This window comes from Polypterus senegalus, chromosome 18 (genome assembly GCF_016835505.1).
Source record: "Polypterus senegalus isolate Bchr_013 chromosome 18, ASM1683550v1, whole genome shotgun sequence".
Taxonomy (NCBI): Eukaryota; Metazoa; Chordata; class Cladistia; order Polypteriformes; family Polypteridae; genus Polypterus; species Polypterus senegalus.
In genome coordinates, this window is record NC_053171.1 from 64155829 (window position 1) to 64170573 (window position 14745).

Below are 14745 nucleotides of genomic sequence, written 5' to 3' on the forward strand. Positions count from 1 at the left end.
CGCTGTGGTACACCCAGGCTGCTTTTTCTCTGAGAGGGGGGCCAGCGCTTTAAGGCTGTGCCACATGTTCTCCCAATTGTGCCAGCATGTCCGCTTGGCACTTACTTCATAGTTGCAAGTTATTTGTCACAACTGCAGGCACCTCCTCAAATCTCATTCAAACAAACAGCCAACATAGTACCCACTGGCCAATGCTGTGCACATTTATATAACCTCAGCCATGCTGCAGAGTGGGGAGGGAATTCCCAGGAACCCCACAGTATGATCTTAGCACAAAGCTTGTATCACTGTGGGATATTATTGCAATTTTTTATGTCAAGTTTAAGAATTGTAACAAGTTTGAAAATGTGTGGACGGTGTAACACTTGTGGGATTTAGTTAACTGATTAAAGTTGGAGCATTTTGTCTGTTTTACTTCAAAATGTCAGCTATCAAATATATGTTTTAAGTATTTTGTAACAATGATTTAAAAATTGCAGTTATGCAATTCCATGTGTTAGTTGACTCCATTAAATTGGCTCTTTGTAACAGCACTTTACAATATCATGTAGATAAAAATGGAGTCCTGGTACACTTATGGTGGCTCAACAGCTTTTATTGACAGCATTGGAGTCCTATTCAAATGATGTGAAAATGGCATCGACTGCTGTGCTTTTGTTAGCTGTTGGCGGTGGAGGGTCTGTGTCTAATTGTGGTTCGTATATCTTAAATATATCATAACATTTTAAAAAAATACCTGAAAGAGATTTCAAATCTCTATTGAAGTCTCAGAGTAAAATTACAGGCTGCTTTGGCCTAAGGTGGAGAGCAGGCCTGGAGCTTTGCTAATAAGTGATAGAATCAGAGAAATATTGAATAATTCCATTGTGCAGCCGTGAAGTTGTTTTTAGTGTAGTGTAAATACTAGTGTTCAAGCAGCTTGATCGACTCTCCTACCATTTCAGTAACTTATACTGAGGATCCATTTTGCTATCAGGAGTGGTGGTCTGATGAGTAAAATGTACAAAATACAGAAACTGAAGTAGTCACTCTCAAGGTAAATTTAAAACAGGAAACTAATCCATAATTGAAGTCACACACAATATTTCTGCATTTTAAGACAGATGAGTTTGCAAATTCGACAATACCTTTCAAGGGGAGATTTTTGAAATTTCTAAATTTTGAGCAGCATGCTGTATTTGACATATTTTAGCGACAATTTAACTTTATTGACAAATTTTTTAGACACAACGCATGCCAAATTTCAACATCAGTCCACTAGTAGCAGAGCTGTTTCATGCAGATAGATGAACAGACAGACAAATATGACGTTGCATGCATTATATGCAAATACACCTAAGCTGTTTTAGTCTAAAACACCTAAAAAGAAAAACTTTAAGTCACTTTATTTCACATAAATATTTTTGATTGCATAAAATAATTTCAAGTGTCTCAAAATATTAATAGCAAGGCTATCAGTACTCACATATGGTAACAGGTATACACCTCACTGTAGCTTTGGGTGACTCCTTGTGAAATGAGTGCTTATTTTTGGAGTATGACTATCAACCAGTAAGTGAGAGTAGACTGTTTCATGTTTAACATTGGAGCACTCTGATTCACTCTAATTCACTCTAAATACTACTTACAGCTTCTCCTTACTTTTTATTTAAGGATATTTGCCTTTTTTCTTTAGCCTGCTGATTATAAACACTGTGTTGAAGGACAGTGCCCAAAAGGAAAAAAATTGTAGAACAAAGAAAAATGTGCAGGTTCTATAAACTAATAAAAATGAAATCATCAAGAAAAACCCTGAAATTAGAATACGTGAATTTGACTGGTGGACATTTATAGCTGAAGTCTGTGCATGGCTCAATTTGATTAAGAAGGCCACGTTCAATAAGCTATGTTGTGTTTTTCCTGGTAAAACACTTTGGGGACGTGTCATAAGGCCAATATATAATGGATACCTATTGATCCCCTCACAACGCTTGCTTGCTTTCTAGTAGAATGTGCTCTAGTTTAGTGCCGTGCCACCTGCCAACATTTCATTCCTATAGCAAGTTGCAAGCCTGCAGGCTCAGCTCTTCTTCAGTTTTTCCAAGAGACACACCAGAAATGGTTATCTTGTCATTGAAAGGAACATTTTTAGGTTGGGATGACATTACTACAACCCCGTGCAGATGGCACTTGATTTGCCAGGGTATTTCTCTCACCAAACTGTGGCCAGGGTTGCTTAAAGTAAAGTAACTTTGGGCTCAAAAGGCTGTTTGTGGTTTTGACTAAGATCCTGGGATCCCTGTGCTAGCAACTTCCATGGACTCCTGTCACACTTCGAAGACAGCTCACATCTGAGATACCAATGCAATGGCAGGCATGCACCATTGTGGTTCCTTTCTTTGGATTTGTCATCAACAACACATTCATTGATGTAATGGCTTGCCGACCTGTGGCCACAGAAAGTTGCTGATAACAAAACCACACTTGTTCTTTTAAGCCATAGGAGGAGTTGTTTTGTCAAAGAATCTGTTTGTTGTTGGCTGAGAGTTGTATGACATCGACAGGTCAACAGAAGTTTCTCAGATTATATGGATATTCTTTGATTTTTGAAAAACTAAAACTTTCTTCTTCCACTCTGCAGGAGAACTTGGAAGTCATAGGCTTGAACACCACAGGGGACAGTGTAAAATAGATGGATGTATACTTTGAGATAAAAGGAAAAACCAAGGCAGTGAGCCAGCAATTCCATGTGCGAAGGACAGGCAGAGCTGACAGTGGCAAGCTATGCAAAAAAGTTAACCTTGCTTTCCTTGTATTTTTTTTTATCCTTTAACATAAAGCATATATGTTATGGGGTGCATATAAAGCATATACTGTATATACATGGGTGGCCAATAGTTTGTTTACAGTTGTTAGTATGTGAAACACAGAGTTTATTCTTGTTTTATTGTTTATTAATTATTGCATTATTTATTTGTCTTATTTGTTTTCTTCTTTTTAAAGCTATTGTAATAATCAAACCTGCATGTCTTTTTCCTTATGAACTAAACTGTAAACCTACGATTGCCCACCCCGCATATACAGTGTTTGTTTATATGTAAATACTGTATATATATATATATATATATATATATATATATATATATATATATATATATATATATATATATTGTGTATATACACAAACAATAGCAGTACAAACATATACTCTTCTAGTCAAAGGTTTTAGAACGCCTCAGATTTTCCTCAAATGTAATCCACTGAAATGCAGTGAATGACCTAAAATGGTGAAAAGGTAAGCAGTAAATTGCCAGGGGTTTAAATTAACTTTGTGCTGCAGGTTTGACATTGGCAGTAAGAGAGCCATTCCTTAGAGGACAAAACAGGGCCTTGAAATCCTGACTGTGGACTACTGCAGACTGGACAAAGCCTCCTCTTCACAGTAGAAACTGAGATTTGCTTTTTTTGGCCTCCACTGTTAAGCTGTGATTGAAGATGTGGTGCTGTGAGGTGCCTGTCACATAAGATGGTGACCCCCAGAAACTTGTCTTCTGATTCGGTTGTGACTTTGGGCCTGCCAGATCTCTTCCTATCAGTGTTTCTTCCAGTTTCCAATTGCCTTTGGTTTGTGTAGGACACCACTGTACTCACTAACACTTTGACTTATTTTGCACTTTCTTTGAATGAAATGCCTACACTTCTAAGGGTAATAGTGCTCTGTCTCATTCCATTTGTTAATTGACATTTTCTTGTCATTATTACTGGACTGTTGTTCAAGTAGTTATTCAGAGGGTATAGTAACACAGTGTGTTCCAACTTTGCTTTAATGCAGAGACAAATTGCTGGCTTCAACTTGCAAGGCTTCATTTACTTTAATTTCTACAGAATATCTGCAGGTTGTAACTTATTAGTTGTGCCCTGAAGAAGGTCCAATTGTAATATTTTTTAAATTTCCTTTTTTTCAGTTTTTGCCAACCTAAACTTTCAATTTAAACCTCTGGCAGTTTGCTGCCTACCTTTTCACCGTTGTAGGTCATTCATTGCATTTCAATTGATTAAATTAAAAAAAAAAAACCTGAGGTGTTCCAAAGCTTTTGACTGTTAGTGTATATGTATACACAGTTCCATGCAAAGGTTTGGACACCCTTTGCTGAATCACATAATGTTTTGGTATTTGAAGTAGTACTATGGTGTTGGCATTTTGTTGAAAATGTTTCTGTACAGTTATGACTTATTTAATGAACAGAGTAAATGTGGCATTTGCAGAACTTTGGGCACCCTTTTAGTTGTAAGGTCTCAAAACTTCTGGTCTACTGTAGGCGTCCAGAATTGTCATTAGAAGTTGTCTAGTGATGTAATTTCCTCAACCTAATAAATTCCTCAACTCTTTAAGTGTTGTGCAGCACTCAGCAACCATGGGCTCTTCTAAGCTCTTCTCTTCTATTATTTTTTCTCCAGCCGTCTGGAGTTTTTTTGTTTTTTCTGTCCCCCCTGGCCATTGAACCTTACGCTTATTCGATGTTAATGTTGATTTATTTTGTTTTATAATTGTGTCTTTCATTTTTCTATTCTTTAATATGTAAAGCACTTTGAGCTACTGTTTGTATGAAAATGTGCTATATAAATAAATGTTGTTGTTGTTGTTGTTGTAAGCAACAGACTGTGGATCTGAAATTTAAACTAACCGATGCTTACAAAGCAGGCCAAAGCTATAAAAAGATGTCAAAGCACTCCCAGCTGGTGATTTCTACAGACTGATACTGTATGTTCTTAAGAAATAACAGTTAATGGGAGCCATGGAACACAAAAACAGTTCTGGAAGACCAAGGAAAGTGACAGATGGGACATCATGGGACAGCATGTTTACTGTAGGGGAAGACAAAGGAAACCTCCTTAAGACTGCAAGGGAACAGCTGACCAGTTTAATTGAGAAAGGTGTGAAGATGCCGTCATGGAAGAGCATTCAGAAGAAAACTTTAACTGCAAACTCATTACAAGAACCAGTGTCTTAAGTAGGCATAACAACCTCAACCTAACAAGTGCTGTGGACAGATACAATGAAAATCAAACTCTGGTCAAAACTGCAGAAGGTTTGGTTGGAGGTAATACAAAAAAGTGGCAGCATTTGAAGAAAAGAATACCTTGGAACGGTTCTGTACAGATTGAATCTCTTATGCTTTGGGGCTGTGTGGCAGCTAGTGGCACAGGAAATACTGGGTAAGTTCACCGAAGAATGAATTCCGCTAAATATCAACAAATCATGGAGGAGAATGTTGGAGAGGTCAGCCAGGAAAATGAAGCTGAGAAAAGGATGGCTTCTACAACAAGACAACAATCCACGGCACCAATTGAAATCTACTGTGCTGAACCTCGAGAAACACAAGGTGAAGGCATTGGAATGGCCAGGTTTGAGCATCACTGGAAATCTGCAAAAGGACCTTAAACGTACTGTGACAGCCCAAGAACATCTCGCAGCTGGAAGTGAACTGCAAGGCAGAATGAAGACAAATATCCACCACAAGAATGCTAGGATGTGTAGCTGGCTACAAAAATGTTTGCAAGCTGTGATTATTGCCAATAGGAGGTGTTACTAAGTACTGACTTAGGAGGGTGCCCACATTTTTGCAAATGCCACATTTAGATACAGATTAACGTCATACCCAGGATGGAGCAATTGCAGGTTAAGGGCCCTGTTTAGGGGCCCAACAGAGCAGAGACCTTTTTGGCATTTTACGGGATTCAAACCGGCAACCTTTCAATTGCCAGTGCAGATCCGTAGCCTCAGAACCACCACTCTTCCCTAGAGTATCGTCAGTGAATGTAAAAATTAAAAAAAGGCAAAACTGGGTGGCAGCACCATAAAGGGTGACAAGCACTGGTGTAAAAAGAAAGAGATGGACTAATATATAAGAATTAGCAGCACTGATCAAAACAAGAATCTGAAAACTCATGATACATTGTAAAAGGACAATAATAATAGGAGATTTTATTACTGTGGTTGGTTTTGGCAATTTCTAATACATAATTACCCTGTTGTTTTCCTCTGGCCATCCACCATAAGAACAAATCGCCATAATCAGTACATGACTTATATATACATATATAAACAACAACATGTACTAACTGTGGATTCAGAAAGTATTCAGACCTCTTTTAATTTAAAATAAATCTACAACACAATAATGTGTGCAGAAAGAGAAGTGGTCTGAATATTTTCTAAATCCACTGTTCTGTTCTATATACATAAATATATATTTTTTTTAATTGACAACAGTTTTTGGACCCTCTTTCTGGATCGCTTAATGAATATAATTTTTCTTTTTTTACTTTCTGGCTTTTCTGACGTACTCATATAGAGTCGCAGCAAGTGGCCCCCCAGAAGAGCCTGCTTGGTGGTTTGTGAGTAGTTTTATGAAAGAGATGTTATGTTGGTGGAACACATTGTGGGGCCCAAACATCAAGGACAACACTGATGGGATACAACCTTTGACCTGTGTGTGCTGACAGTAAACAGAAGAGCAAACAATAGCAGGACCTTGACATGAATCAAAGGAGGATCGTAACCAGAAAGACCAGAATCCTCAAACAACTTTAGACAAAACACAAAACAAACTCCTAGTCAAAAATGGCCATGCAAAGACTCAAAATATCAGAAGAATGTGAAATGAAGCAACCTTAGGCTTTGTTTTTAAAGAACTCAATCCAAATCGCTATTTATGAAGTTGCGCTAATGAGAAAATCATCATCCTACACTGGGCTACACCCTCCGCAACGGGGAACAGCATTACTGATGGAAACACAAAATGGCGACTCAGTAAATAAATATTATTGTAATAGTAATTATAATAAACTTTACCCAGGGACAAGTAAAATTACAAAACCCAACCAAAAACATACTTCATAAGAAAAAGCATAATTCCTCACAAACGAAATAACTACGTTATTAGCCCCAAATGTGACGAGAAATAAATTCTACAATCTGATAGTTACTGGTCATCCCAGTTTGTAGATTAAGGCAAAACCTTTGAGTGAGTTTGTACTTAATGTTTCCATTTCAGTTCACGGTTGGTTATAAAGTATTGTTTATTTAAATTTTGTGCTCATTTATTATTAGTTTTCTTTGCTTTTGCGACTTTCCATTTTGGGTTTTTGAAGGCTAGGAATTCATTTTTTTTCATTCATTCCCTTTTTAGTGTGTGTCTTGGATCTTTATAATTTATTTTGTACAATTTTGTTTTTCACGGACATGGTCATTTTAAGCTCCTGTTAGTAAGGCGCCACTACCATTGTCAGGAGTAGAGTCCTTGAGTTTGTGACACTGACACTAACAGCGTGACACAATAAAAGGTTGTAATCATGTGCAGTTCACTATCCCAGTTTGTAGACCAAAAAGCCCCCTTTTTGCATGTTTACTTTTGCTTTTTCTTCTCAGCTCTACTGGCATTTGACCTTGCTATCCCATTTTTGATTTAGATTTAGATTTTGTTATTTTGTGCAGTTGAATTCCCAGTTCTGACCCCTGCCTACCTAATTACTTCCTAATTACTTGTTATCTCGTATAGCACAACATAAACTTGGATTCACATGAACAATTGTAAGATCATTTATCACGACATTTGTACCTTACATGGAGAAATCACAAAATGAATTGAATAAATATTAGTTCATAACAATGGTTGAAGAGTAGGATTTCTGTTATCTGGCTTGGTAAAAGACAGACTTTAGGTTACTTAACCCTACAGAGTTTAAAGGCATTTCGTCTTTTGGCTATCTCCATTAAATCATTTGTGCCTTTTTCCTTCTTCAGGTGTAATGAAACGGGCCTGTCTCAATGGTTAAATCATGTTTTTATTAGATGGTGTGCTGTGGATATCCCTCCAGTTAACAACTGAGAAGCAAGTTTGAATTACACAGTGGACCAGTGGAGATGACCTCCTGATTGTCCACCACCTCAAGAAGAAGTTTCATACCTCTGTCTGGAGAGACCCCTTATCATTTTCCTACAGTTGCCAGCAAAGAGATTCCTAAGTAAGGACATTAAAAGAGCTCCTGTCCACAAAGAAAGACACCTGCAGGTACAGCACCTAATTTAAAGACAGCCTGCAGGTCTGATGGGTGAAGATCATTGTGGCTATGGGACATTTAAAAATGCTCTGGTGTTTTATGAGGGAATGGTCAGTTGAACCCTTGGTCCAGTTTCCTACACATACTGACCTAACAAGCCAAAATGACTCTGAGAAACAGGAGTGGAAAGGAACTGAGTTTAATGCCCATGGTCACCATCTCAGGGATGATAGCAGCTGGGAGGGTGAGCGACACCCTGAACAATTCCTAGGCACAGAGACAGGGGGCACATGAGGATTGGTCTGACATCTAATCCAGAGCTGGCTCCAGAGGCTTAGAAGCTGGATGGATGTTCCAACTTTTCCCCCCAGCCATTCATACCGGATGGCTGTGACGGTGGCCTTTTCATGCAATAAACTAATTTCAAGATGTTAAGGCTTCTGCTTTGTAAGACCTGGAGGTAACAAATGAATTGTTTGTTCTCCAAGGTAAAGGGTCATTCTCACTTGACTACAGCAACCACGTCACCATCTTTGACTTTCTGCCTGTCTTGCTGAATTGCTGTCTGCTGTGGTTACTATCAGTTTTATTACAGGACTTCTGCACCAGTGGCTCAAGTGCAATTCCTGAAGCAGACTGAGTAGAAGACCTGAAAATGTAACATCAGAGAGCTGTGAAATTGTGTTTCCTGAATGAGCCTGTGTAGGCTATCCTGAGGTCAGGGGATCACAACATGATGGCATGTGAGTTAAATTCAGAATGACATGGGCTGGTTGTATCAGTGGCGCTTACGTTATTCTGCACAAGTCTAGTATGAAATCGTGCCCAGAGTTTCCATTCTCTGTGCCTTTAATGAAGAGTTGCTTAGATCAAATATTGATGGGCTGAGACTGTGCTCTCTATGTGCTGCATAAAACTGCTGAGTAACTGACAGTGGCAAAAGGCAAGGAATGTGTTGCCAGTGTGACGCACTAAAAGATGGCTGCAATTTCAAACTGTAGGGCTAAGAAAACCACAATTTTTTTATAATATAACACTCTCACACCTGCTCGATCCAGTTTGTGGCCACAGGGGCCGAGAGCCTTTCCTTTAGCACTGGGCACAAGGGCAGGAAGCACACACACACACACTAACAGAGGGTCACTTTAGAGTCGCCAGCCAGCCTAATACACATGCAGTGACTTTGGGGATGTAGGGGAAAATCTGGAAGACCTAGAAGAAAGTCCTATGCCACCCATAAGCATTACTGTTATATTTATAATTATTTTAATTGTAGTTATCCCTTGCGATTTGCAGGGGTTATGGACGCATGACCTCCGTGAATGCATTTTGGGCTCAGGTTTATTGCACTAAATAAGATGCCAAAACTTGCGACTTAGGAGGGTGCAAGCAAATCACACGTGTGAGGCTGGCTACTGAGACAAGATGTGTGGTGTCCCCCAGACAAAGGTGTAGTTCAGCAGATCTTTAGTGAACTGTAACTTTTTATAACATTTAACTTATAACAAATTGTGTTTATATTTATGGTAGTAAACAGCAAAAATGATTACTATTACAGATACGAAATAAATCCCAGTAAACACTAAGCACAAAGCGACAAACACAGTCAACATCGTCAACACAGTCCAGTGTCGCAGACGATGGTAGTACAGTTTTGAAATTAAATCTCCTGGGATCAGCCTTCTGAAAGTTGTGTAAAGTTTTTTCTACCATAATACTGATAGATGTGAAGATCTGTAGAAGATGGGAACATTCCCAGATGAAGACATTTTCCAACAAAGATGAAGTCACACTAAAAAGCAGGCACAGGAGGACAAGAATATAAATCCAGAGAAGACTGTAATCTGATGAGTCTAACTGTAATCCAGTTGTGCAGTGAAGCACTGAAGCAAAATGACACCACTGATTACAATCCTTCTGGCTTCTCATGACACACGTTTAAAACTAGCACCCTCATCTATCACCCAGCAACCCTTGTAGTTCTCTTGGAGTTGCTGGGATATGCAGTCCAATTAAGTAGTGCTGCAACAGCGCCATCTGCAGTGTTCCACAATAGGCCATACGACTCCCAAAAAGATAATTTTCAATTCATTATTGATGACAAACCAGTTAATAAGCAGATCTGCAAATCATAAACCCACAAATTTCAGTGGCCTGCCTGTATTCTTTACTCTTATGACCTGGCATAAGACCTTCATTATTGATTGACCTTCACTCTCAGGTATGCCTGCTGTCACTGTCCTGATTCTGAGGTTTTATGACATGCAGGATTCTGTTATCTTCTTATTTTTGAGGCTTTGATTTTTTTACTGATATATTTTTGTTGAGCCAGATAGGTTCTCACTGACATCACCATTTTGTGAATTTGTTGTCATTAGCTCCTTGCATGGCCTTTCATTGGTGATACCCTCCAAAAGAACTTACACTGCCATTGCCATTTGTCTTCTACAACCCACAGTACAAGATGTGTGATCTTTCTTTCAGGTGATGGTCACTTTTCACACCACTAACCAACCCACAAACACAAAAAGAGAGGTGATGTAATGAAATGCACTCCTTCACATAGTCAATAACAGAACGGACCATTGGCTCATTTAAAAGAGGTAGATGGACACGTTGGGCTGCACTCCGCTCTACAGCCCCCAGAGGTCTGCCATCTTGTGCTGGACTGTGCAGCATTACATGGCACAGCACAGAGACATGGGCAAAGGTGACCAGACCTTGTTCCTCAGGATGTCAACTCAACGACAACATCTGGATGCTGTACGTTGATTGTGAAAAGACTTGCATGTGTTTCTTGGCAGAATGATTTTAAATTTGTCAAGTTCAACAGGAATGTTCTTGATTTTTCACAGTTCTGTGCATTGAGCCTGCATCAATTCACAATGTTTACTGGCAGTGGTCTGGGCACAGGCAATGCATGATGGTACATTGTTTTTGCTCTCTCCACTCAGCTGCCCCCACTTCTTTTTTCTTTTATTTGTGACCCCCACAGAGAGACCATCAAAAAGAATGTTATTGTATTTCTCAACACCTCAACTTCACATTCCTTGAGGTTTTATTTTTTCTGTAGTGTCCCATGTTTTACTGTAAAAATGTCACTCGGTAACATGGCCTAATTTATATGGTAATTACATCATGCATATTCAAAAATGGCGGTTTTATGCAATGTAAGGTTACAGATTGGAGGTGAATGGCGTGGCTAGATTCGTGTGCACGAGCGCAGGGTTTTAAGTCAAATTGAGGCTTATAAATGAACTTGGCATGGCATGTGGTGTACATGTGGTTTCATAAACTCAGATTTTGTTGTTGCGTGTATGCCATTTTTGCCTTTTGAATGTATGCAAAATTATATGTGGAATCTAAGCCAAGTTTATACATGAGGCCACAGATGGCTGTTTTTGGCCTGCTGCTTTTTCTTCAAGGCAGAAAAATCAGTATTGAGTTGTTAAGTTGCATTAAAAATAAAGAAATCATTGTACCGTGTGCTTAAAAAAGTAAAACGTGGGCCCCAGGACAACTGACTCAGACTGGCACAGAAGTGGAAGCAGTGGGATTCAAACCGTGCCATAGATAAGTAAAACAAAGGCATGAATCTGTATGCTTCCCAGCCTGGCCAAAGTGCCTGGTGGCAGTCAGTAATGTTAAATTGACCAAAAGCCCACCATCAGAGATCTACTAAAAGAATGTGAGAGAATTCAATAAGAAACACAAGTGGACATGTTTCACATGTTCCTTATAAAGTTTCTCATCTGCCAAATTCAGCTGTGCAACACTATTTTTTTTCTGCTATTAGTTTAATGGAGTTTATTTATAAAGGTTAATTTCTTGACAAATGGTTTAATAGATGAAACAAAAGGAAAATAGAAAGGCCTCTTTAGCCAGGCACATTAAGCCCAAGCTTGTTTCACCATTTACTGTGCCTAATTGTTTCTAATTACTCAGTTTCATACTAGAACAATTTGCCTCACACCATTTCAGGTGCTCTTTGTTTGGGGGCCTTGAAGAGCAGCGAATGGGTGGTCAGTAATGACGTGCGACATGACGGGTAAAGCGCTCCAAACAGTAAGGTTAATGTCTTAAAAGCCAACACTTTATCTGCTTTTTACGCCATTATTTCAGAGAAACAGAAAGCAATGTTTGTGCTCATTATCCAGAAGAGGGAGTGGTGGGGGGGCTGATGGTACTAGGATAGAGAGATTACTTGGTGCTTTAGTCTGAGAATGTGCAGTACACTTATTTCAGTCATCCAGTGATGTCGGCCCCATGCCCCACAGCCTGAATTTAGATTAAAGGTCGACTGGATCACAATCCAACATGTCAACAACTGTGACAGCCGGAGTCTCTTTTTAAGATTTCCAGCACTGTCTGTGGTCCTGCACTATTCTCGTGGGTGGTGATGATCAGTGAAATTTCACAAAGTGTTCTTCCACAGAGAATTTACAGGATTTGCCAGTGATCTTTGTTGAGAAATTCTTCCTTGAATGTTTCCCTCAAGTAGCCAGTGCTGAATGGGGTGTCACTTCCCGAACTGCCCTACAATTTTGATATACATTGTTCATGCACAGAACTTTCAGGCATGTATACTCTAATTGTACTTCACCTCACATTTTATGGCGCAGCTCACTGTGCTTGGCACATGCTTCAAAAACTGTATGGCATATGCACGCGCGCGTGATGTCAGTACGTGATCAGTACCCCAGTTGGATTTGCACCCTGCATGCATTTAGTCAAAATATTTTAAAAACTTAAAAAATTTTATCTTGAATGGAAAATCTAAACTCGAGTGGTGTTCAGTTGTTGGACTTCTGTGATGGTCATGGATCGTCCATAAGGAACACCATGTTCGAGCATAAGGGTGTCCATAAGTGCACTTGGCACCAGGATACCCGAGGTCGCAGCTCGATGATTGACTTTGTAATCATGCCATCGGATCTGCGACCTTACGTTTTGGACACTCGGGTGAAGAGAGGGGCTGAGCTGTCAACTGATTACCACCTGGTGGTAAGTTGGATCAGATGGCGAGAGAGGCTGCCAGACAGACCAGGCAGACCCAAACGTATAATGAGGGTCTGCTGGGGAAGTCTGGCAGAGGAACCGGTCAGAAAGATCTTTAACTGCCACCTCCAGCAGAACTTCAACCTCATTCTGAGGGAGGTAAAGTACATCGAGTCTGAATGGGCCATGTTCCAAGCTAAGATGGTATAAATTAAGGGTCAGCTGACTGCTCAAGTTGTGTAGTGTGACACTGGCCTTTGGAGATGTGAGATGTGAGTGCCTGCAGGAAAGCACTTGTGGTCACAGTGAGAATGTGCAAACTCCGCATGGAATGTGACGATGGTTGGATCTGAACCCAAGATGCTGCATCCCACCATGTCGTCCACAGGGTAAAATAATAAATCATTCATAGAAAATAACACTGGGGGTGGTAGTCCACCCTAAGGACAGACTTACACATTGCAAGTTTAACTCAAGTTTTTCAAATTGGCTCAGGACTGTGAAAAGCTTGTTGAAGCTCATAAGATCTCCACTTGTAAGGTGTGTGATGTTTGAGTCTCTGGCCATAATTACTTTCAGCATGTGGTTCATATTTTGAATTGCCAGTGTATCAGGTGTGAGATGTGTTCTAACCTGATCATGGAATACCTGCTCAGATGGATTTAAATCAGGTGACTGGTTTGGCCATTCTACAATTTTTCCATTTTTTAGCTCTGTGTTGCCTCAGCAGTATGTTTGGCTCATTATCTTGTTGTAGGATGAAGCACCATCCAGTGAGTTCTTAGGCATTTGCTGAAGCAAATCAGATGTTTCTCTACACCTCAGAAGTCACTGTGCCATTTCCGTCAGCAGTTCCATCATCAATGAAGAGAATTGTGCCAGAACCTGTGGCAGTCATACATGCTCAAGCCAATAACGACCCAGCGCCATGTTTAACAGATGAGGTGTTCTGCTTTGGATCTCAGGCAGTTCCTTTTCATCTCCACATTTGGCTCTTGCCATTGCTCTGATGCAGGTTCATCTTCATCAAACTGTAATCTCGCCATCCTTTTTTTGTGGCTAACTAGTGGTCTGCATCTTGCCATGTGGCCTCTGTGTTTCTGTACATGAAGTCTTCTGTTGATAGTCATCTCTGTTACACACATCTGCCCCCCTGAAGACTCTTTCTCATCTGTCAGACAGGCACTTGGTGCTTTTACTTTACAATACTGAGGATTCTTCTGTCATCAGCAGTGGAGGTCTTGTTTGGCCTACTAGTCCCTGTGTGATTACTGAGCTCACCAGTGTGCTCTTTCTTCTTCATGATATTCCAGACAGCTTATTTAGGTCATCCTAATGCCTTACTGATGTCTCTGATCAATTTACTCTTGTCTTTCAGCCTCATAATTGCTTCTTTGGCTTTCACTGGCACAGCTCACGTGATGCCAACTGTCTCAAATATTATGGTGTTCTGAAGAAAAAGTGTTCTAATTTCCACATGGGGTGATCAAAATGTTTGCAAATCCCCATAAATGAAAGTCTGCAATGTGCACTTTAATCCCAATGTCTGAATTGTTTGATTTGTAATTTTTAACTGTGCAGCAGAGGGGTCCTTCTTTGACCTAAACATACAGGAGATACTCTTCTAACATCTTTTTGTTTCTTCTGTACGTATCTTTAGAGTAAGCATAGCTAGTTTAAAGTTTTTTAAGTTTTTTTTTTGCC

At 39.7% G+C, this 14745-nt stretch overlaps 1 protein-coding gene across 7 annotated transcripts in view; it reads left to right on the forward strand.

Annotated features, from left to right (window-relative positions):
- The window catches only part of tmem121aa (transmembrane protein 121Aa), a 345702-nt gene that overhangs the window by 77097 nt on the left and 253860 nt on the right, over positions 1 to 14745 (forward strand). Inside the window, exon 1 of one of the 7 annotated variants that reach the window (XM_039741729.1) lies at positions 7988 to 8007. The exons of the other annotated variants lie outside the window; for them this stretch is intronic. The gene's annotated coding sequence lies outside the window, so the exon portion shown is untranslated. Of the gene's footprint in view, positions 1 to 7987; positions 8008 to 14745 lie in introns of those variants that run through there. 7 annotated transcript variants of the gene reach the window in all.